This window comes from Neoarius graeffei, chromosome 1, assembly GCF_027579695.1.
Source record: "Neoarius graeffei isolate fNeoGra1 chromosome 1, fNeoGra1.pri, whole genome shotgun sequence".
NCBI lineage: Eukaryota > Metazoa > Chordata > Actinopteri > Siluriformes > Ariidae > Neoarius > Neoarius graeffei.
In genome coordinates this window covers 27,467,870-27,491,061 of record NC_083569.1, presented here as the reverse complement: position 1 = coordinate 27,491,061, position 23,192 = coordinate 27,467,870, and the positions used below count along the sequence as shown (strand labels likewise).

The following is a 23,192-nucleotide window of genomic DNA, read 5'->3' as shown; positions in this document are numbered from 1 at the left end:
TAGGCCTTTAATGTATTTAGTTAACCATAATTTTTTTCAGCAAGAAACAGAGTTAACAAACGTTTACTTGAAGAATGTTGAGAAAAAAAAAGGAGAAAATTTTTTTCCTTCCAGTGGTGTTTATAAATCGGAGACTTGGGTTTATCTTTATTTAACCATTAAGAAAAAAAACATCATAAATTATCATGATTATGATACATTGGCTTGTATAAGTATTCATTGTCCTTGAACCTTTCCGCATTTTGTTGCACTGCAACCTGGAACTTAAATTGACATGAAACTAAACAAAATATGATTCAATATTCATGTGCATCCTGTTTATGTTAAGCAGTACCTCTCTCTCTGGATCGATGTCATCCTACAGTCTCTTCTCGAGCAAGGCGTGGTGAGATCGTGCACCAGCTCGCACAATACACCTGTCAATCCAGTACCTAAACCCGATGGTACCTGGCGTTTTACACAAGATTTACGTAAGATTAATGAATTGATTGTTTCTTCTGTAATGTCACAGGTTCCTGCTCATCATTGCTGTTTTTCCATTAATGATCTCTGTTCTGCCTTTTTTCACGCACATGAGGAGATAGTGTTTGGACTCAAGGTTTCATTGACTCTCCTGCTGTTTTTTTCAGCTGTAATTCAAATTCATAACGCACTCTGTGACCTCTCCCTCCCTCAGGACTCTGTGGTCTGTGTGTTCTGGTATCTGCTGAGTCACCAGAATTCTGCCAAGACACTGACACTTGCGCCTGCTCCAACATCTGGCGCACAAGGGCTTTAAGGTTTCCAGGACCAATGGACACTTAAGTATTTGAACTTTTGAAGTTTGAACTTTCTCAAGGCTGTCATTCTAGACACAAAACGCCCTGCAACTAAACATGCACTGATGTCTTTTCTGGGTCAGAAAATGGATCCCTGACTGCTCTTTATATGACAAGCTTCTCCGTTCTGCAATCTCTCATCACGATCCACTGCAACATCCTTTGACCTGGACTGACACTATGGTGGTTGCTTATCACTCCCTCAAAAGCACCCTTTGTTCCGCCCCTGGATTTATCTGATCACTTCAAGCCCTTCCACCTCTATGCCTGTGAACACCAAGGCACAGCTGTTGGCCGGGAGCATGAAGGGGGAAGATGCATCATTGTGCGTTTTTATCCAAAACATTAGACATTGTTGCTCAAGGCTTACCTGCGTGTCTGGGAGCTGTCTCCGCATGTGCTTTGATGGTTTTAGATGCAGAAAAATTGGTCTTGTCTCACCCACTGATCTTGCACTCGTCACATCAAGTTAAACAGGTGTTGCAAAATTTACAGACCCATTAAATTAATTTATCAGTAATTTAATTGATAATTAAATTAACATATGACTGTTTATTCTCTGTTCTACTAACAATCTCGAAATTCGTGTCACATCCCCTTTTGATAATGTAGGTCATGCTCTCGCACGCTTCCTTAATTCTCAGGATGATACTTGGGATGACATTGATATTGTCTGTCTAAAAATCGTACATACTACTAGTATCAGGTCTGATCTCTCCTCCAGCCCTCTAGGGATGGGGGAAGTACTCTTTGTTGATGGTTCTTGTTCTAAACCCTCAAACGGTGTATAATATTTATAATTTATAATATTTATCATACCTCTGTGGTTACTCTGTGTGTTCACTGCCTGATATTCTGCATGAGGCATACGCTCTTCCTTTCTCATTTGATTTTTGTCATCTTGATTGTGGACAAATTCTCTAAATGGGTAGAAGTTTTTTCCTGTTCTCGAGAGAACACGAAGTTAGTTACTCGTACTCTGGCAAAAGAAATAGTACCTAGTTATAATAATAATACTAATACATTTTATTTATAAGTGCCTTTCAAGGTACCTAAGGACACTGGACGGTAAAAAAGAAAAACAAACAATAAAAGCAGAACAATAAAATAACAACAGTAAAATAATAAGAAATCAATAATAATAATTATTGTTATAGTTATGGGGTTCCAGACGCCATAGACTCAGACAAAGGTACCCCTTTCACCTCAAAAGTCACACAAAACCTTTGTAAGTATCTCTAAACTAAACTGGTGTTTTCACATTCCTCAATCCTCTGGTATTGTAGAACGTACTAATCGAACATTGAAAGACAAATTAATTAAGGCCATGCAGGACACAGGTTTGGCTCTGTAATCCATAATTCATTCTGGCTGAAATTTGTGTGACACCAAGAAATTATTTTTGGAAGACCTTTCCCTCTCCCCTGGAAGAAGGGAACTCCGGCTCCGGGTACCTCTGATGTGAAAATGCATATGAATGAGTATTCTGCAGCCCTTATAGATAAGTTGTATAAAATTTGTACCAAGGTCAATAGTACAATATTATCTCCACCACACACCCCTTTCACGTGGGAGACAAGTGCTGGTGTGACTTTTTAAAGTAACGATTTGGACAATTGGGAAAACCTAGATATGGTGGGCCTGCAGACATAGTCGCCATTACTTTTCTGTTTTAACTGATCTTTTTCCATAGTGGATCCATGCCACGCGATTGAAGAAGGCTCCATAACAAAGTTGTGTTACAATGACAAGTTTGCTACTAACGTTTTCTCTGTGTCCCTTTCCAGTCTCTGTTCTCTCTCTCTGTCTCTCTATTTCTGAGCTCTACACAGATTTGACGTGATCTGTGTGCAGCCCTGGCCGACTGAGAATCCTCGGGTTGCTGCCTGCGGGACATTGTGAACAAAGAGGGGAAGAGATCTTGCGCTCCGTTTGGAACCAGTCATCCTCACTACAACCATGACAGTCCTCATCACGGGTTTCGTGACTGCTTCATTGTTGCTCGGGGCAGGGCTACCCGCCCGAGCCTTTGTGACTGCTTCATCTTTGCTCGGGGCAGGGTTACCCGCCCGAGCCTTCTGGACCACTTCATTGCTTGGAGCAGGGTTACCCGCTCGAGCTGGACAACATCTTCTGGCAATTCGCTAACTGGACTGCACAAGCGCACACCACACGAATGTGTTATGTCTTTCATCTGATGCCGTTTTCTACTATTATTACACATCTCTATGCTCTGAAACTCTGTATTCTTACAGGACTCTGTTCTCACTATAGGTCAATATGCCTTCTAATTTCACTTTCCCTCACTGTTTTAGAACAAATTACTCTGAAGGAAGTAGCGTGTATTTGGGACGAATTAAGAGGTTTTGAGTTTCTCTAAGCTCCGGTGAGGTGGGACGAGGGCTGATCGGGCATGCCCGCCCTCTGAGCACCAATATACGTCAAGAAGGGCAAAGATTAACTCAAGATTAATTCTCGATGTAATCACATATATGATCGTGAGGTGATAATGATCATATATGATCCTAGGATTTGATAATAGTGATACTATTATCAAAGGGGGGGATTGTTAGGTTTTATTATTATGTAGGTTTATATGTAGGTTTATATAAGTATTATTCTTGACCAAGAAGGCAGCAATTTATATTTGTGACAAAATTAAGGATGAATTTCTGTTCAGTTAAAATGACCTTATGTCTCGGCTGGACATTGTTTGGGAACATTTTGTTTATTTTGATATGAAATGTGTATTATTGATCAGAGAACGGCGCCAAGGTCTGCAGTGATGTCAGACACACCCGCAGCTGCATAGCGCAACGTGTATTTGGGATTAAAGTTAAATTTAAAGCCATGATTCATGTTAGTTTTATAGTTTTGTATTAGCCTTATTGCTGCACAAAGTGTTAAGACTTTATATGGGAGAGCTTTTTAAGATCCTTTATTATTTTGGACTTTTGCATATACTATGGCAGTGATTTAGACTTAATTGTTAGATCTAAGATGCATTCAATGATTTAAGTTAGTTTTATAGTTTTAAGTTAGTTTTATAATTACAGAATATAATTTAGGATTGTTAAAGACATATTCTTATTTGTTATTTTGCTTATGATTGTCTTACTACATACTGATGAAATCAAGATGTAATTTGCTGACTTAGCACACGTTCATGTGTTAAGAAATTATAATTTTAATATTTTAGCTTTTCATCCTTTAGCTTTTAGATCCTTTAAACTATTTAACTTGGCATTAATTTCTGATGCATTTGACCTTCGTAGACTAGACATATTCTTATTTTTTGTTTACTTTCTTATAACATATGTGTTTAAAAATTCCATCACCATCTTAAGTACATATTGCCCTATGTTATATCTGACCTAAAGGGGTGTACGTAGGCAATGACCTTTAAAATCTGTCTGTATCTTGCTATCATGTCATATCATCAGAAATATGTCATTGTGTTATGATTTACACACACACTGATGGAGATTATTTGACCTGCCCCAAGATCAAGCTGCTCACTTGCACGCAAGTCAAACACACACACATACATCTGAACATTCCATCAGAACAGTGATGTAATTAAAATGTGACCTGCTCACACACACATAAACACAGATATCAAAATGATGTCACTCACTCACACCCCCCCATAGACACACACATACACACATTCATGCACACACGCACATAGATATCATTGATGTCATTTACACACAGATAACACTCACATATAATAACCCTCTGTATTCTTGTCCAATGGGGGGAACTTGCGAATAAACTACATTGGGGTTCCTGTCTTTCTTGGCGACTAACCCCCCCAGAGCTCTGGGTGACATGAGGGCGGGGGTCCCGAGAAGTAAGTTGACCGTTTCCGACTGGGTGAAGTCCAACAGATACTGAGGTCAGTGGGCAATTCAAGAAATAAAGCCAAGCAAACTGAAAGGAATCTGTGATAGCTCACCTTCGGAGCTCATCAGAGGAGCATATCAGCAGAAAAGCAGTGTGCAGTTAGTTGATTTGGTCATTGTTGCAAACAGTGCCAAGGTTGTGGGTTTAATCCAAATAGTGGCTGTTTTCACAGATGTGCTGCTTTGAATGTGGCGACAGAAATTTGATCTTGACTTGGCTGAAAGTGCAGATGATTCGGCTGGTTTGCAAGATGACAAGAATGTTTTTCTCTGTAAAATGCAAGTAAGATGGAGGCTTTGGAGAATGTGGGCATAGATCCCACTACCTCTTACATGCTAAGCAAGCACTCTACCACTTGAGCTAATTCCCCTGCTATGTTTGAGTGTTTGTCCAACTACTAACCAGAAGCTCCCCAACCTGCCCTTCCTGGCCTGCTCGTTGCTCTCTGGAACCATGCCTGAGTTTCCATTGGCTGGTTGGTTGTTTATTTTCAAGTGAGCGACTGCCCAGAAGCAGACTTTTGTTCTGGGGGAGTGTATTCTGACTCCCATTTGCATGAATACCAGGTGGTAAGCTTCACGGGTTTTGCCCCTAAAACAACTCAATCTCCTCACATGGAGTCCCTGGCATGCTTCTCACACTTTTGGGACATGCCTCAGGAAGCATTTGTTGCTTCATTGTTCAATGAGAGCAGTTGGCTGGAAGGTGGTGAAAAGTGCCTTTTCACGACAGCAGCTTGCTTTTCACCAGCAGCTTTAAGAATACAAGCAGGTAAGCATCATATTTTCAGTTTGTAAAAGCTGTCTCAGCTGACTTTGCACTCGAGCGAGAGTTAGAATTTCATAGTGGATGGTGGGACTATGACAAGCCTGTTGAAAAATGTGAGTTGGAGATTCTGAGGTCAGTGGGCAATTCAAGAAATAAAGCCAAGCAAACTGAAAGGAATCTGTGATAGCTCACCTTCGGAGCTCATCAGAGGAGCATATCAGCAGAAAAGCAGTGTGCAGTTAGTTGATTTGGTCATTGTTGCAAACAGTGCCAAGGTTGTGGGTTTAATCCAAACAGTGGCTGTTTTCACAGATGTGCTGCTTTGAATGTGGCCAAAGAAATTTGATCTTGACTTGGCTGAAAGTGCAGATGACTCGGCTGGTTTGCAAGATGACAAGAATGTTTTTCTCTGTAAAATGCATGTAAGCTGGCGGCTTTGGAGAATGTGGGCATCGATCCCACTACCTCTTACATGCAAAGCAAGCGCTCTACCACTTGAGCTAATTCCCCTGCTGTGTTTGAGCGTTTGACCAACTAACTACCGCAAGCTCCCCAAACTGCCCTTCCTGGCCTGCTCGTTGCTCTCTGGAACCATGCCTGAGTTTCCATTGGTTGGTTGGTTGTTTATTTTCAAGTGAGCGACTGCCCAGAAGCAGACTTTTGTTCTGGGGGAGTGTATTCTGACTCCCATTTGCATGAATACCAGGTGGTAAGCTTCACGGGTTTTGCCCCTAAAACAACCCAATCTCCTCACATGGAGTCCCTGGCATGCTTCTCACACTTTTGGGACATGCCTCAGGAAGCATTTGTTGCTTCATTGTTCAATGAGAGCAGTTGGCTGGAAGGTGGTGAAAAGTGCCTTTTCACGACAGCAGCTTGCTTTTCACCAGCAGCTTTAAGAATACAAGCAGGTAAGCATCATATTTTCAGTTTGTAAAAGCTGTCTCAGCTGACTTTGCACTCGAGCGAGAGTTAGAATTTCATAGTGGATGGTGGGACTATGACAAGCCTGTTGAAAAATGTGAGTTGGAGATTCTGAGGTCAGTGGGCAATTCAAGAAATAAAGCCAAGCAAACTGAAAGGAATCTGTGATAGCTCACCTTCGGAGCTCATCAGAGGAGCATATCAGCAGAAAAGCAGTGTGCAGTTAGTTGATTTGTTCATTGTTGCAAACAGTGCCAAGGTTGTGGGTTTAATCCAAACAGTGGCTGTTTTCACGGATGTGCTGCTTTGAATGTGGCGAAAGAAATTTGATCTTGACTTGGCTGAAAGTGCAGATGACTCGGCTGGTTTGCAAGATGACAAGAATGTTTTTCTCTGTAAAATGCATGTAAGCTGGCGGCTTTGGAGAATGTGGGCATCGATCCCACTACCTCTTACATGCAAAGCAAGCGCTCTACCACTTGAGCTAATTCCCCTGCTGTGTTTGAGCGTTTGACCAACTAACTACCGCAAGCTCCCCAAACTGCCCTTCCTGGCCTGCTCGTTGCTCTCTGGAACCATGCCTGAGTTTCCATTGGTTGGTTGGTTGTTTATTTTCAAGTGAGCGACTGCCCAGAAGCAGACTTTTGTTCTGGGGGAGTGTATTCTGACTCCCATTTGCATGAATACCAGGTGGTAAGCTTCACGGGTTTTGCCCCTAAAACAACCCAATCTCCTCACATGGAGTCCCTGGCATGCTTCTCACACTTTTGGGGCATGCCTCAGGAAGCATTTGTTGCTTCATTGTTCAATGAGAGCAGTTGGCTGGAAGGTGGTGAAAAGTGCCTTTTCACGACAGCAGCTTGCTTTTCACCAGCAGCTTTAAGAATACAAGCAGGTAAGCATCATATTTTCAGTTTGTAAAAGCTGTCTCAGCTGACTTTGCACTCGAGCGAGAGTTAGAATTTCATAGTGGATGGTGGGACTATGACAAGCCTGTTGAAAAATGTGAGTTGGAGATTCTGAGGTCAGTGGGCAATTCAAGAAATAAAGCCAAGCAAACTGAAAGGAATCTGTGACAGCTCACCTTCGGAGCTCATCAGAGGAGCATATCAGCAGAAAAGCAGTGTGCAGTTAGTTGATTTGGTCATTGTTGCAAACAGTGCCAAGGTTGTGGGTTTAATCCAAACAGTGGCTGTTTTCACAGATGTGCTGCTTTGAATGTGGCGAAAGAAATTTGATCTTGACTTGGCTGAAAGTGCAGATGATTCGGCTGGTTTGCAAGATGACAAGAATGTTTTTCTCTGTAAAATGCATGTAAGCTGGCGGCTTTGGAGAATGTGGGCATCGATCCCACTACCTCTTACATGCTAAGCAAGCACTCTACCACTTGAGCTAATTCCCCTGCTGTGTTTGAGTGTTTGACCAACTAACTACCGCAAGCTCCCCAAACTGCCCTTCCTGGCCTGCTCGTTGCTCTCTGGAACCATGCCTGAGTTTCCATTGGTTGGTTGGTTGTTTATTTTCAAGTGAGTGACTGCCCAGAAGCAGACTTTTGTTCTGGGGGAGTGTATTCTGACTCCCATTTGCATGAATACCAGGTGGTAAGCTTCACAGGTTTTGCCCCTAAAACAACCCAATCTCCTCACATGGAGTCCCTGGCATGCTTCTCACACTTTTGGGGCATGCCTCAGGAAGCATTTGTTGCTTCATTGTTCAATGAGAGCAGTTGGCTGGAAGGTGGTGAAAAGTGCCTTTTCACGACAGCAGCTTGCTTTTCACCAGCAGCTTTAAGAATACAAGCAGGTAAGCATCATATTTTCAGTTTGTAAAAGCTGTCTCAGCTGACTTTGCACTCGAGTGAGAGTTAGAATTTCATAGTGGATGGTGGGACTATGACAAGCCTGTTGAAAAATGTGAGTTGGAGATTCTGAGGTCAGTGGGCAATTCAAGAAATAAAGCCAAGCAAACTGAAAGGAATCTGTGATAGCTCACCTTCGGAGCTCATCAGAGGAGCATATCAGCAGAAAAGCAGTGTGCAGTTAGTTGATTTGGTCATTGTTGCAAACAGTGCCAAGGTTGTGGGTTTAATCCAAATAGTGGCTGTTTTCACAGATGTGCTGCTTTGAATGTGGCGACAGAAATTTGATCTTGACTTGGCTGAAAGTGCAGATGATTCGGCTGGTTTGCAAGATGACAAGAATGTTTTTCTCTGTAAAATGCAAGTAAGCTGGTGGCTTTGGAGAATGTGGGCATCGATCTCACTACCTCTTACATGCAAAGCAAGCGCTCTACCACTTGAGCTAATTCCCCTGCTATGTTTGAGCTTTTGACCAACTAACTACCGCAAGCTCCCCAACCTGCCCTTCCTGGCCTGCTCGTTGCTCTCTGGAACCATGCCTGAGTTTCCATTGGCTGGTTGGTTGTTTATTTTCAAGTGAGCGACTGCCCAGAAGCAGACTTTTGTTCTGGGGGAGTGTATTCTGACTCCCATTTGCATGAATACCAGGTTGTAAGCTTCACGGGTTTTGCCCCTAAAACAACCCAATCTCCTCACATGGAGTCCCTGGCATGCTTCTCACACTTTTGGGGCATGCCTCAGGAAGCATTTGTTGCTTCATTGTTCAATGAGAGCAGTTGGCTGGAAGGTGGTGAAAAGTGCCTTTTCACGACAGCAGCTTGCTTTTCACCAGCAGCTTTAAGAATACAAGCAGGTAAGCATCATATTTTCAGTTTGTAAAAGCTGTCTCAGCTGACTTTGCACTCAAGCGAGAGTTAGAATTTCATAGTGGATGGTGGGACTATGACAAGCCTGTTGAAAAATGTGAGTTGGAGATTCTGAGGTCAGTGGGCAATTCAAGAAATAAAGCCAAGCAAACTGAAAGGAATCTGTGATAGCTCACCTTCGGAGCTCATCAGAGGAGCATATCAGCAGAAAAGCAGTGTGCAGTTAGTTGATTTGGTCATTGTTGCAAACAGTGCCAAGGTTGTGGGTTTAATCCAAATAGTGGCTGTTTTCACAGATGTGCTGCTTTGAATGTGGCGACAGAAATTTGATCTTGACTTGGCTGAAAGTGCAGATGATTTGGCTGGTTTGCAAGATGACAAGAATGTTTTTCTCTGTAAAATGCAAGTAAGCTGGCGGCTTTGGAGAACGTGGGCATCTATCTCACTACCTCTAACATGCAAAGCAAGCGCTCTACCACTTGAGCTAATTCCCCTGCTGTGTTTGAGCGTTAGACCAACTAACTACCGCAAGCTCCCCAAACTGCCCTTCCTGGCCTGCTCGTTGCTCTCTGGAACCATGCCTGAGTTTCCATTGGTTGGTTGGTTGTTTATTTTCAAGTGAGCGACTGCCCAGAAGCAGACTTTTGTTCTGGGGGAGTGTATTCTGACTCCCATTTGCATGAATACCAGGTGGTAAGCTTCACGGGTTTTGCCCCTAAAACAACCCAATCTCCTCACATGGAGTCCCTGGCATGCTTCTCACACTTTTGGGGCATGCCTCAGGAAGCATTTGTTGCTTCATTGTTCAATGAGAGCAGTTGGCTGGAAGGTGGTGAAAAGTGCCTTTTCACGACAGCAGCTTGCTTTTCACCAGCAGCTTTAAGAATACAAGCAGGTAAGCATCATATTTTCAGTTTGTAAAAGCTGTCTCAGCTGACTTTGCACTCGAGCGAGAGTTAGAATTTCATAGTGGATGGTGGGACTATGACAAGCCTCTTGAAAAATGTGAGTTGGAGATTCTGAGGTCAGTGGGCAGTTCAAGAAATAAAGCCAAGCAAACTGAAAGGAATCTGTGATAGCTCACCTTCGGAGCTCATCAGAGGAGCATATCAGCAGAAAAGCAGTGTGCAGTTAGTTGATTTGGTCATTGTTGCAAACAGTGCCAAGGTTGTGGGTTTAATCCAAATAGTGGCTGTTTTCACAGATGTGCTGCTTTGAATATGGCGACAGAAATTTGATCTTGACTTGGCTGAAAGTGCAGATGATTTGGCTGGTTTGCAAGATGACAAGAATGTTTTTCTCTGTAAAATGCAAGTAAGCTGGCGGCTTTGGAGAACGTGGGCATCTATCTCACTACCTCTTACATGCAAAGCAAGCGCTCTACCACTTGAGCTAATTCCCCTGCTGTGTTTGAGCTTTTGACCAACTAACTACCGCAAGCTCCCCAACCTGCCCTTCCTGGCCTGCTCGTTGCTCTCTGGAACCATGCCTGAGTTTCCATTGGCTGGTTGGTTGTTTATTTTCAAGTGAGCGACTGCCCAGAAGCAGACTTTTGTTCTGGGGGAGTGTATTCTGACTCCCATTTGCATGAATACCAGGTGGTAAGCTTCACGGGTTTTGCCCCTAAAACAACCCAATCTCCTCACATGGAGTCCCTGGCATGCTTCTCACACTTTTGGGGCATGCCTCAGGAAGCATTTGTTGCTTCATTGTTCAATGAGAGCAGTTGGCTGGAAGGTGGTGAAAAGTGCCTTTTCACGACAGCAGCTTGCTTTTCACCAGCAGCTTTAAGAATACAAGCAGGTAAGCATCATATTTTCAGTTTGTAAAAGCTGTCTCAGCTGACTTTGCACTCGAGCGAGAGTGAGAATTTCATAGTGGATGGTGGGACTATGACAAGCCTGTTGAAAAATGTGAGTTGGAGATTCTGAGGTCAGTGGGCAATTCAAGAAATAAAGCCAAGCAAACTGAAAGGAATCTGTGATAGCTCACCTTCGGAGCTCATCAGAGGAGCATATCAGCAGAAAAGCAGTGTGCAGTTAGTTGATTTGGTCATTGTTGCAAACAGTGCCAAGGTTGTGGGTTTAATCCAAATAGTGGCTGTTTTCACAGATGTGCTGATTTGAATGTGGCGAAAGAAATTTGATCTTGACTTGGCTGAAAGTGCAGATGATTCGGCTGGTTTGCAAGATGACAAGAATGTTTTTCTCTGTAAAATGCAAGTAAGATGGAGGCTTTGGAGAATGTGGGCATCGATCCCACTACCTCTTACATGCTAAGCAAGCGCTCTACCACTTGAGCTAATTCCCCTGCTCTGTTTGAGCGTTTGTCCAACTACTAACCAGAAGCTCCCCAACCTGCCCTTCCTGGCCTGCTCGTTGCTCTCTGGAACCATGCTTCTTTCTCCGTGGCAAAAGTTTCGATGACGTCCTCATACAAAAAGCCAATGATTGAGGATGAATTTGAAGAGCTTTCATGTCTTTTTCAAAAGACTCGGTATCAAGAACGCACGCCACTGCAGAGAATAGGATAGAGTCCATGTGGAAACAAAAGAACGGACTGGCGCAAATGTCACGCGTGCAGCGCCACTGACCTGTAAATCGCTGCGAACTAATAATGGCGGATGAGCTTTTAGTGATTTTTGGAACAGAATTCAGATGCAAAAATCATTTTACAAACCAACTTTTTTATTTACCCAGCAACTTTACAGTGTATTTGAGCCCATGACACACATTACATCTTCTGATGTAACTTTCATTACATGAGCACTTGAAGAACAATTCAGCCAAGTGAAATCCCTGACTCCCCAGTCCAGATCAACCAGTTAAGGTAAAACCTGGGCTTGTTCAGGAGTTGAACCCAGGATCTTTCACACCCTAAGTAAGGATCACACCCCTAGGCCAACAAGCCAACCTACTCTTCAACGGCAAACAAGCAAAAAAAAAAAAAAAAAAACACGCCGTCCACTTCTTTCTTAATGTGAGTTTCGAATGAAAGACTGGGGTCAATAATCACTCCGAGGTCTTTTACTGCTCCACGTGAAGAACCAGAAAGGCCATCCAGAGTTACTGTGGAATCAGAAAACTTGCTTCTAGCTGCATGTGGTACAAGTATTTCAGTTTTGTCAGAGTTAAGCAGATGGAAATTAATAAGCATCCAGTGTCTAATGCCCTTTACACATTCCTCAATTCAGGTGCAGAAAAAAAATTCCAAACCAATTTTTCATTTATTCGCCAACTTCACAGTGTATTTGAGCACATCACACACAGCAAGCCAAGGATTTTCTGATGTAACTTTCATTAGACTAGCACTTTAAGAACGATTCAGCCAAGTGAAATCCTTGATACCCCAGTCCAGATCGACCATTTAAGGTAAAACCTGGGCTCATCTGGGAGTTCAACCTGAGACTTCTCACACCCTAAGCAAGAATCATACCCCTAGACCAATGAGCCAACCTAATTAAAAAAAAAAATTAGGAAAAAAAAAATCCGCCCGCTTCTTTCTCCGTGGCAAAAGGTTCAATATCATCCTCAAACAAAAAGCCAACGATTGAGGACGAATTTGAAGAGCTTTCTTGTCTTTTTCAAAAGACTCGGTATCAAGAACACACGCCACTGCAGAGAATAGGATAGAGTCCGTGTGGAAACAAAAGAAAATTTTACAGGTACTCTGATGGCTGATTGTTGCTGTTAGAGATCCAACTGGTGGTTCAAGTCTGAGGCTACATCCACACGACAACGGCAACGAGATGTTATTTAAAAATATATCGCGTCCAAATGGGCAACGAGCAGTAAAATATCAGGTCCATATGGCAACGCAACGCTTGCTGAAAACGATGCAATACACATGCCACACCTCTAGGGGCGCTGTAAGACGGTCCCTTCAGAGACACCAGAACAATAGAAGAAGTAAGGACGCATGCGCATAAACTATTATGCGCGAGACTTCATATTAGCCACAAAGTCAGGAAAATCTGTTCGTAAAATTACATTATAATGACCAAATACAATGAAAAGTATTTTTCCAGTCTCACCTGTGAAAGGTAATCCCATGTGATCTCGTTTGGACGGCAAACCTGTTGGTACAGTTAAACGCAACTGATCTTTATTCTCTGCTTTGACCTATCCAATATGGCGGAGAGGATGACGTATGATTCTATGCGGAAGGCGGCGTCTTTAATGGTCCGGAATAAATTGAATGCTACACGTTGATGGATTAATTTGTTGTTTCTCACCTGTGAAAGGTAATCCCATGTGATCTCTTTTGGATGGTAAACCTGTTGGTACAGTTAAACGCAGCACATGAATCTTTATTCTCCGCTTTGACCTATCCAATATGGTGGCGAGGATGACGTATGATTCTACGCGGAAGGCGGCGTCCTTAATGGTCCGGAATAAATTGAATGCTACACGTTGATGGATTAATTTGCTCTTCTACGCCCTTTTTGAGGAATGTATTGTAGGACTTAAATCAACATCTGAAAAGGTGAGATCGCTCCTTTTTTTCCCTATTTTTGCTGGCGGGATTGACTCTGCCCTAAGGGCAGAGTCTCTCTCTCTCTCTCTCTCTCACTTTGCACCATTACACAATAAATATTCACAGTGAAAATATTTTGTAAGTGCGTTTCATGAACCAAGTTATAGGATTTGTTGACAACTCGCATCGAGTTTGTTACACTTCTACCCGGCGTGAAGCACTCACAGTCATGTGGTTGTGACGTCATCGTAAACAAATCCGTTCTACTCATCCAAACGACTTCACAACGGCAACGTTGCCAGATCTTTCCACTCTGGAACCCGTTCTCAAAAAGATTGCGTTTTGGGCACCCAAAACGCCGGTGCCGTGTGGACACCAGGCCTAAACGATAAGCAATTGTATCGGAGTCACCTGAATCCGTTGCCGTGTGGACAGGGCCTGAGAGCGACAGTTGTTTCACAGTTGATGTTGATAACCTTGTTGTTAGCTGGCACTGAATGTGTTGACTTGTAACTAATTTGTCTTTTTTAACCAAATACAGCATCACTGCTGCTTGAAAATTGCCCTAAATAATAAACCTGTGACCATTTTCTCAATTTTTCATTTGTTCTTCTGTTCTGCTACAAACCATTTATGTTGTTAACACAGTGGTGGTGGGCTGAAAGCTTTTCAAAGCACTTCAAAACTGTCAGGAGTGTTACAGTAAAATTACTTATTGCCCTACTGTGCATGCGCTTTGCATTCTGGGGACTTGGCTATGCAGTTTACCTGAAGGACATGCAGTCTGTACCAGGATATGTTGTTGGATGCGCTTTTTCTCAGTACACAATGGAGAAGTGGCACGTGTCAAGAGTGTTACAATTCTGAAGTTCCTACATATTTTTAGCTTCACCCATCAAGGTCTATCCTCTTTTTGAAAGCTATTTGCCTGCCTCACAGCAAAACTAGGACTACATGAGTTAAATGGACATCCATTTCAGAAAATGTGGACTTTGTAGTACACAGCAAACACAAAATGTAATTTGAGTGTAGTTTAGATTTTTCACCCTTTTGTCACACTCAGTGAGCCATTTTTTTTTTAAAATAGGCCATATCTACTATACCGTCGCAATGTACAGTGGTGCTTGAAAGTTTGTGAACCCTTTAGAATTTTCTATATTTCTGCATAAATATGACCTAAAACAACATCAGATTTTCACACAAGTCCTAAAAGTAGATAAAGAGAAGCCAGTTAAACAAAAGAGACAGAAATATTATACTTGGTCATTTATTTATTGAGGAAAATGATCCAATATTACATATCTGTGAGTGGTAAAAGTATGTGAACCTTTGCTTTCAGTATCTGGTGTGACCACCTTGTGCAGCAACAACTGCAACTAAACGCTTCTGGTAACTGTTGATCAGTTCTGCACACTGGCTTGCAGGAATGTTAGCCCATTGCTCTGTACAGAACAGCTTCCACTCTGGGATGCTGGTGGGTTTCCTCACATGAACTGCTTGCTTCAGGTCCTTCCACAACATTTCGATTGGATTAAGGTCAGGAGTTTGACTTGGCCATTCCAAAACATTAACTTTATTCTTCTTTAACCATTCTTTGGTAGAACAACCTGTGTGCTTAGGTTTGTTGTCTTGCTGCATGACCCACCTTCTCTTGAGATTCAGTTCATGGATAGATGTCCTGACATTTTTCTTTAGAATTTGCTGGTATAATTCAGAATTCATTGTTCCATCAATGATGGCAAGCCGTCCTGGCCCAGATGCAGCAAAACAGGCGCAAACCATGATACTACCACCACCATGTTTCACAGATGGGATAAGGTTCTTATGCTGGAATGCAGTGTTGTTCTTTCTCCAAACATAATGCTTCGCATTTAGACCAAAAAGTTTTATTTTGGTCTCATCCATCCACAAAACATTTTTCCAATAGCCTTTTGGCTTGTCCACGTGATCTTTAGCAAACTGCAGATGAGCAGCAATGTTCTTTTTGGAGAGCAGTGGCTTTCTCCTTGCAACCCTGCCATGCACACCATTGTTGTTCAGTGTTCTCCTGATGGTGGACTCATGAACATTAACATTAGCCAATGTGAGAGAGGCCTTCAGTTGCTTAGAAGTTACCCTGGGGTCCTTTGTGACCTCGCCGACTATTACACGCCTTGCTCTTGGAGTGATCTTTGTTGGCTGACCACTCCGGAGGAAGGTAACAATGGTTTTGAATTTCCTCCATTTGTACACAATCTGTCTGACTGTGGATTGGTGGAGTCCAAACTCTTTAGAGATGGTTTTGTAACCTTTTCCAGCCTGATGAGCATCAATAACACTTTTTCTGAGGTCCTCAGAAATCTCCTTTGTTCGTGCCATGATACACTTCCACAAACATGTGTTGTGAAGATCAGACTTTGATAGACCCCTGTTCTTTAAATAAAACAGGGGGCCCACTCACACCTGATTGTCATCCCATTGATTGAAAACACCTGACTCTAATTTCACCTTCAAATTAACTGCTAATTCTAGAGGTTCACATACTTTTGCCACTCACAGATATGTAATATTGGATCATTTTCCTCAATAAATAAATGACCAAGTATAATATTTTTGTCTCATTTGTTTAACTGGGTTCTCTTTATCTACTTTTAGAAGTTGTGTGAAAATCTGATGATGTTTTAGGTCATATTTATGCAGAAATTCAGAAAATTCTAAAGGGTTCACAAACTTTCAAGCACCACTGTATTTTCATATATCTGGAGTTTATACCAGCCAAATTTCAAGCGAATCCAATGAGTTTGAAAGAGTACATAAAAATTATTTTTTTAAAAATGCAAATCTTTCAAAATAGCTGACTTCCTGTTGAGTGGAGCAAATATAAGCCAGTGTGAAATATGTCTGTCATGGTGATGACAGTGTCCCCACCAAAAACCATGGAGATTGAACAAACTTTGTGACAACTACAGAAATAAACACATTCAAAAATCTAAACATTGCTTGCATTCGGGAAAGCTATGGAGCTCCTCAATCATGCCAAAACCCACAGACAGTGTATGTTTTTGATTTTTCACAAGTATGAGGCATAAGCCAAAGATGCATGTGCCACTGGAGGAACAGACCTTCAGGCCGTCAGCCTGCACCTCTGGTTCTCGGGCCCTAATAGTAGTCCTTACGGTTGCAATGTGAATTCTATCGGGTCCTTGCACCGCAACAATGAACTGCTATAATTCCTAAATGGTTAAAAGAATATTTTTGTTAAATGCCTTGAATTAAAGACAAACAAAACCCAAAAAGTAAACTTTTATACTGACAGATAATATCCATACAAGACATGTTTGAGTGTTCACTTGTTCATATTCGTACCTGTATACTGTGTACATATTTTATTTTAAAAGGAAAACAGTGTTCCTGTGCACCGCCATCTTCCTCTCTCCAAGGTTCAAATATCACATTCTGAGGACAAATCGTGACATCACCGACTACAAACCACTGAGCTCTCCGTAAAAATCTGGAGCATTCATAGCCTATTCCCTGCTGTTGAGACGAGTGAAGTCATCTGGCTGCCATCTTACCACTCACATCGAAAGTGTGTGATCATTTGGCTTCTGTGTTAAACTGTCATGTCCGATCAAATTTGCCCCAAGAAAAGTATCTCCTGACTTTTTTCCTTTCATTACCTCTTCTTATTTTCTCAACTTTACCCACATTCCTTACATATCTTTATAGCACTCCCCTTCACTGTTATTGTTTTTTTTTCCCTTTTCCAGTTCAGTCTCTGATCATTTTTTTTTGAACGGCTCTTTTACTCCTATAATTATTTTTACAGAGATTATTTCAGTTTTTCTTTGTACAGGAAATCATATATTGGACGCCGTCCGGGAAATAAGCCATTGACCGGGAAATATGACCAACCCTGATTTAAGAGTACTTATCAATGTACTTGGACTCAATTTAAACTAAAATCATGTTAAAACAGACAATCATGCCCATTTTGTCAATTTGTGCAAGTAGGTGTGACGTGTGTAGATGATGGACATTGTCATTTGGGCTTCGCCTGAGATAAATGAAAATAACTTCTGACCAAACTAGAAAAACAACATCTCTTTTTATTTGCATCCCTCACTGCCATTTCTGCCTAAGGCTATGGTCCTTCTTTCATTTAGGCTGCTGAGGCTAATTTACTCAGTTCATTCTTCTTTTTGAGTTTGGCCTGTTGAGCTTGAGCTCTCACATTCAGTATCAAACATGTCTAGACTTTGGCTTTGATCTAGTCTGGGACATTTCCATCAAAAATCTGACACAGTCACAGTGTTCATCCCAGATATCACTGTCAGATTTTCAATAAAAACAGACAAAACGATGAGACAGATTTTCTGTTTTTTTTTGCTCTTGCAAACCATCATAAAATGCTGTAGGTGGGTCCACGCAAATGGCACTGCACTCACGTGTAAAAATGATCACACACTATCAATACTCAGAGGTGAAATGTCCGTCCACAACCTTTGACTTGACAGTTTGTACAGTTCACTGCTGCACATGCAGGCATTTTTCTTGTAATTTTTCTCACCAACTACATCAATAACTTGACCAGTTTTGTGTAGCTTCCAGTAGCCTAAATGACCATTCTCCTCAACGATGTGAGTGGTAAGATGGCGGTCAGATGGTTTCACTCTGAGCTTTCCAGATTTTTACGTAGAGATCAGTGCTCCAAACATGATTTACCGAGGCTAGTGGAGCTCTTGGACACATTGCTTCTAAATTGTTGTTAACAACCCTAAAGATGCCAAGTGTCAAGCATTTGGGTGTAAAATAAACTGGATCATTGATAATTTTATGTGACATGCTTTTGTTTTTATTCATGGAGAAAAGAGATCTTTTTAGATGGCAAGAATCACACTGCGATGGCAACAGGATTGTTTACTAGTATCTGTGTCAGTACTGAACATGCGTTATCTAGCCAAGTAGATTTAAGAAGAAGAAGCCTTTATTTGTTTCACATACACTCAAGCACCGACTGAATCACACAGTGAAATTTCTCCTCTGCATTTAACCCATCTGAAGCAGTGAACACACACAAGTGAGCAATGAGCACACACACATACCCACAGCAGTGGCCAGCTATGCTACAGCACCCAGGGGGTAAGGTGCCTTGCTGAGGGGCACCTCAGCCCAACCTCAGGCCATGGCTCCTATACAGTATACCTAACCACATCTTTGAACTGTGGGGGAAACTAGAGCACCCGGAGGAAACCCACACAGACACAGGGAGATCATGCAAACTCCACATAGAAAGGCCCCTGTCAGCCGCTGGGCTCTAACCCAGGACCTTCTTGCTGTGAGGAGACAGTGATAACCACTGTGCCACCCTAAACGTTGAAATGTCAAAAAATAAAAAAAAATTAAAAATAGGAACCCGTAACATCACCTTGTTAACATGCATACCAAGTTTCAAATCTGGATCATGAATAGTTTTGGATATATGGTCCGGAAACGAACATTGCTCTGATAAACTAAGTCAAAATATATTTTTTATGTAAAAATTTGAAAAATACTTTTTTCAAAAATCCAAAATAGCAAAAGGCACCAGTTCACATGTTGCTTGATATGTATATAAAGTTTCATGAAGATATCTTCAGTAGTTTTAAAGATATGGCCCAGAAACAAAAATGTGACCGGCCGGACAGCCCGCCGGACAGAACCCATTTCTATATCCCGCGCCAAAATTCATTTGGGCAGGCGATCAAAAAAGAACCAAAAATACTGGTTGAATTTTTTGGTGGTTGCAGTTCTCATCACCTGAAAACCACTGGCTGCTGCTGAGGATGGCCCCACATGAAGAGCCTGGAGATCAGCGAGGTCACTCATGGTGCTTATGGTTTGTCTCTTGAGGTCTTGGCCTGTCCAGTGTTTTTGTTAACTTAGATGAGAAAGTAGCCAGAATGTACAGTCCACAGCCCACTCTACGATTGACGCACTGCATTATTTAAAATGTGTGTCCATTTTTTGCGAGGCAAATAGTAAACAGAAGCTAACTGCAGCTAGGAACTAAAGTTGTGAGTGACTTTACAGCAGTTTCTGAGGGCTGTTTTGGGGATCAGCACAGGGTCTTCAAGGTTCTGCTGTTGCCCCAATCTTCAGCAACTGTGAAAGTGTTAAGGCTCCATAGCTCAGTGGTGAGAGCACTGGTTTAGTAAACCAGGGGTTGTGAGTTCAATTCTCACTGGAGCCTATAAAGAGTTAGTGTAACTGTCTCTGAACCTTAATTTTGTTGGCTAGGACGCTACCAGTTTTAGTATCGGGTGTAAACAAACGACAGCTGATGGATTCTCAATCCTCCCTGCCCTTCTCTTTCAGTAAACGATACATTTTTTTAAAATTATTAAAACAGAGCAAATGCAGTGAGAAGGTACATTCCAACATCTATGTAGGTAAACCTAGGCCAAAAATGGACACCATCACTCCAATAATTTCGAGCAATTTTGCACACATCATAACCATAAATAAGCTAACTTCTGTCTGTATCTATCCTTTGCTTCTCTCTGACTTAGATTATCCAAGCAATCTGGTAGTACAGCTTTTCTAGTGATAGCTTTCTTTGAACTGCAGACATCTGACATCTTCAATATTGCTTGCCTTCAGTATGTAAACAAAGTTCGCTTGTCCCCCAGGATAATGGCAGTAACGGTTGCTAATATAAGTGTGAGATCAGTGCAAGGGGTCTGTTGCAAATTTTGACAATGTGGCACAAAGTTATAGAAGGGAACTTCTTTATAATCTCACTATCTGGTGTGACTCAGATGAGGATGGGTTCTCTTTTGAGTCTGCTTGCTTGGCTATCGGTTCCAAATCATCCTCAAACAAAAAAACAAAGATTGAGGATGAATTTGAAGAGCTTTCGTGTCTTTTTCAAAAGAATCAGTATCAAGAATTCACACCACTGAGGAGAATATTATAGAGTCCGTGTGGAAACAAAAGAAGGTACTGGTGCAAATAACGTCAAGCGTGCAGCGCCGCCAAGCTGTAAATCGCTGCGATCTAATAATGGCAGGCAAGCTTTTAGTGATTTTTGGAACAGGATTCAGATGCAAAAAAGCATTTTTCGAAACAGTTTTTTATTTATTCGCCAACTTTACAGTGTAATTGAGCACAGCACACACAGAAAACTGGGGGTTTTCTGACGTAACTTTCATTAGACTAGCACTTTAAGAACGATGCAGCCGAGTGAAATCCGCCTACCCGTCAGTCGCTGCGATCTAATAATGGTGGACAAGCTTTTAGTGATTTTTGGAACATTATTCAGACGCAAAGAAGCATTTTTTATTTATCTGCCAACTTTACAGTGTATTTGAGCACATCACACACAGAAAACCAGGTATTTTCTGATGCACCTTTCATGAAACAAGCACTTTCAGAACGATGCAGCCAAGAGAAATCCATGTCGCCAGCAGTTCAGGTCGACCATTTAAGGCTTCCATTAAATTAGCTAACTCAATTTTCTGATATTTACCTAAAAGCTAAAAACACAGAAAACAGCTACAACTTAGTAAATGAAGATAAAATATGACAGAACTACAGACAAAAAAATCTGAACTTTAACAAATGGAGGCGTGAATTTTTCGACTAGCATCCTGTCTGTCAGTGTTAGCTAACGCTACTTATGTCATCTGCTGCACTAGTATATTTTGCCTGAGAAAGTTTCTCAACTAAAGACTGTAGAACTCAGAGCAGGTGGGTGGAGCACAGAAGTACGGCAGGCCAGAACTGAGTTCCAAAAACTATTTTATTTTGCACTTTTCAGTAGCAATGTATACTCTCCCAGCCACATGCATACACACACACACAAGTCATCTGATGCAGGAAAGAGCTCACTTCCTCTGCTCTCTCTCTCCTTATATAGGGCGTGGTTGCTGGGAAGACACACAAACACAGGTTAATTGCTCTCAGGTGAAGTGATTCTGCCACTTACCTTCCCTAACTCCGCCCTCCTGTCACAGACCGGCGCTTGACCACGCCCCCGCTGCCACATACCCCCACCGCCTGACTCAGGCTGGGCGCCCGTCCGGCCTGCAGCCGACTCCCCCCCCCCCCCCCCCCCCTTGACGGGAGAGGAAGTCCGCCACGACCACCTGCACCCCCGGCCTGTGGACCACCTTGAAGTTGAAGGGTTGGAGTGCCAGATACCAACGGGTGATCCACGCGTTGGCATCCTTCATGCGGTGGAGCCACTGGAGGGGCGCGTGGTCCGAACAGAGGGTGAAAGGGCACCCCAGCAGGTAGTAACGGAGGGCGAGGACCGCCCACTTGATCGCCACGCACTCCTTTTCAATCATGCTGTAGCGCCCCTCACGCACTGACAGCTTCCGACTGATGTAAAGGACCGGGCGGTCCTCCCCCTCCACCTGCTGGGACAAAATGGCCCCCAGCCCTCTGTCCGACGCATCCGTCTGTAACGTAAAAGGGAGAGAGAAGTCAGGGGAGTGTAAAAGTGGCCTCCCACACAGTGCAGCCTTTACCTCAGAGAAAGCCCGCTGACACTGCTCCATCCACTGGACCGGATCTGGCGCCCCCTTTTTAGTGAGGTCAGTCAGCGGGCTGGTGACGTCCGAATAATTAGGTATAAACCTACGATAGTAGCCAGCCAGCCCCAGGAACTGTCTCACCCCCTTTTTGGTCTTGAGCCTCGGGCAGGCCGCAATCGCTGCTGTCTTATTAATTTGGGGACGCACCTGCCCGTTGCCCAAGTGGAAGCCCAGATACCGTACTTCCACCCGCCCAATCGCACACTTCTTTGGGTTGGCAGTGAGTCCCGCCCGCCTCAGCGACCTAAGGAGGGCCCTCAGGTGTTGCAGGTGCCGCTGCCAGTCGTTACTATAAATGATAATATCATCTAAATACGCGGCCGCATAGGTAGCGTGGGGCCGGAGGACCCTGTCCATCAGCTGCTGAAATGTAGCGGGCGCCCCAAACAGCCCAAACGGAAGTGTGACGAACTGGTGTAAGCCGAACAGTGTGGAAAAGGCCGTTTTCTCCCGGGATAATGGAGTCAAGGGATCTGCCAATATCCCTTCGTCAAATCCAGTGTCGAGTCGCAAGCCGTGCCTAGTCGATCGAGCAGCTCATCAATACGAGGCATTGGGTACGCATCGAATTTAGACACCGCGTTGACTTTTCTATAGTCCACACAGAACCAGACCGAGCCGTCGGCCTTGGGAACCAAGACCACCAGGGCTGCTCCAGTCACTGTGGGACTCCTCGACGATGCCCATTTCGAGCATGACCTGAAGTTCTTCCCGAACCACCTTTTTTTTGTGTTTGGGTAGCCTGTAAGGGCGGCTACGCACTACCACCCCCGGGGGCGTCTCTATGTGGTGTTCTATGAGGTTAGTGCGACCGGGCAGGGGCGAGAACACATCTGAAAACTCATCCTGCAACTGGGTGACCTCCGTGAGTTGGGTCGGGGAGAGGTGGTCTCCACAGGGGACCGGAGAGGTACGTGATGCCAATGTCCCTTTATGAACCTCCGGCCCCAGCTCTGCCTTCTCCGGAACTACCGACACCAACGCCACGGGGACCTCCTCGTTCCAGAGTTTC

The 23,192-nt window shown here is 43.1% G+C and overlaps 4 non-coding genes across 4 annotated transcripts; 1 reads left to right on the top strand and 3 right to left on the bottom strand.

The window, feature by feature from the left end:
* Nucleotides 1–5,932: 5,932 nt before the first annotated feature.
* trnaa-ugc (transfer RNA alanine (anticodon UGC)) lies at nucleotides 5,933–6,005 on the bottom strand. Its single transcript has one exon. It is a non-coding gene; the product is annotated as a tRNA-Ala (tRNA).
* Nucleotides 6,006–6,840: 835 nt separating this feature from the next.
* trnaa-ugc (transfer RNA alanine (anticodon UGC)) lies at nucleotides 6,841–6,913 on the bottom strand. The gene has a single exon. It is a non-coding gene; the product is annotated as a tRNA-Ala (tRNA).
* Nucleotides 6,914–11,380: 4,467 nt separating this feature from the next.
* Nucleotides 11,381–11,453, bottom strand: trnaa-agc (transfer RNA alanine (anticodon AGC)). Its single transcript has one exon. It is a non-coding gene; the product is annotated as a tRNA-Ala (tRNA).
* Nucleotides 11,454–19,757: 8,304 nt separating this feature from the next.
* On the top strand, nucleotides 19,758–19,830 carry trnat-agu (transfer RNA threonine (anticodon AGU)). Its single transcript has one exon. It is a non-coding gene; the product is annotated as a tRNA-Thr (tRNA).
* The last annotated feature ends 3,362 nt before the right edge of the window (nucleotides 19,831–23,192 follow it).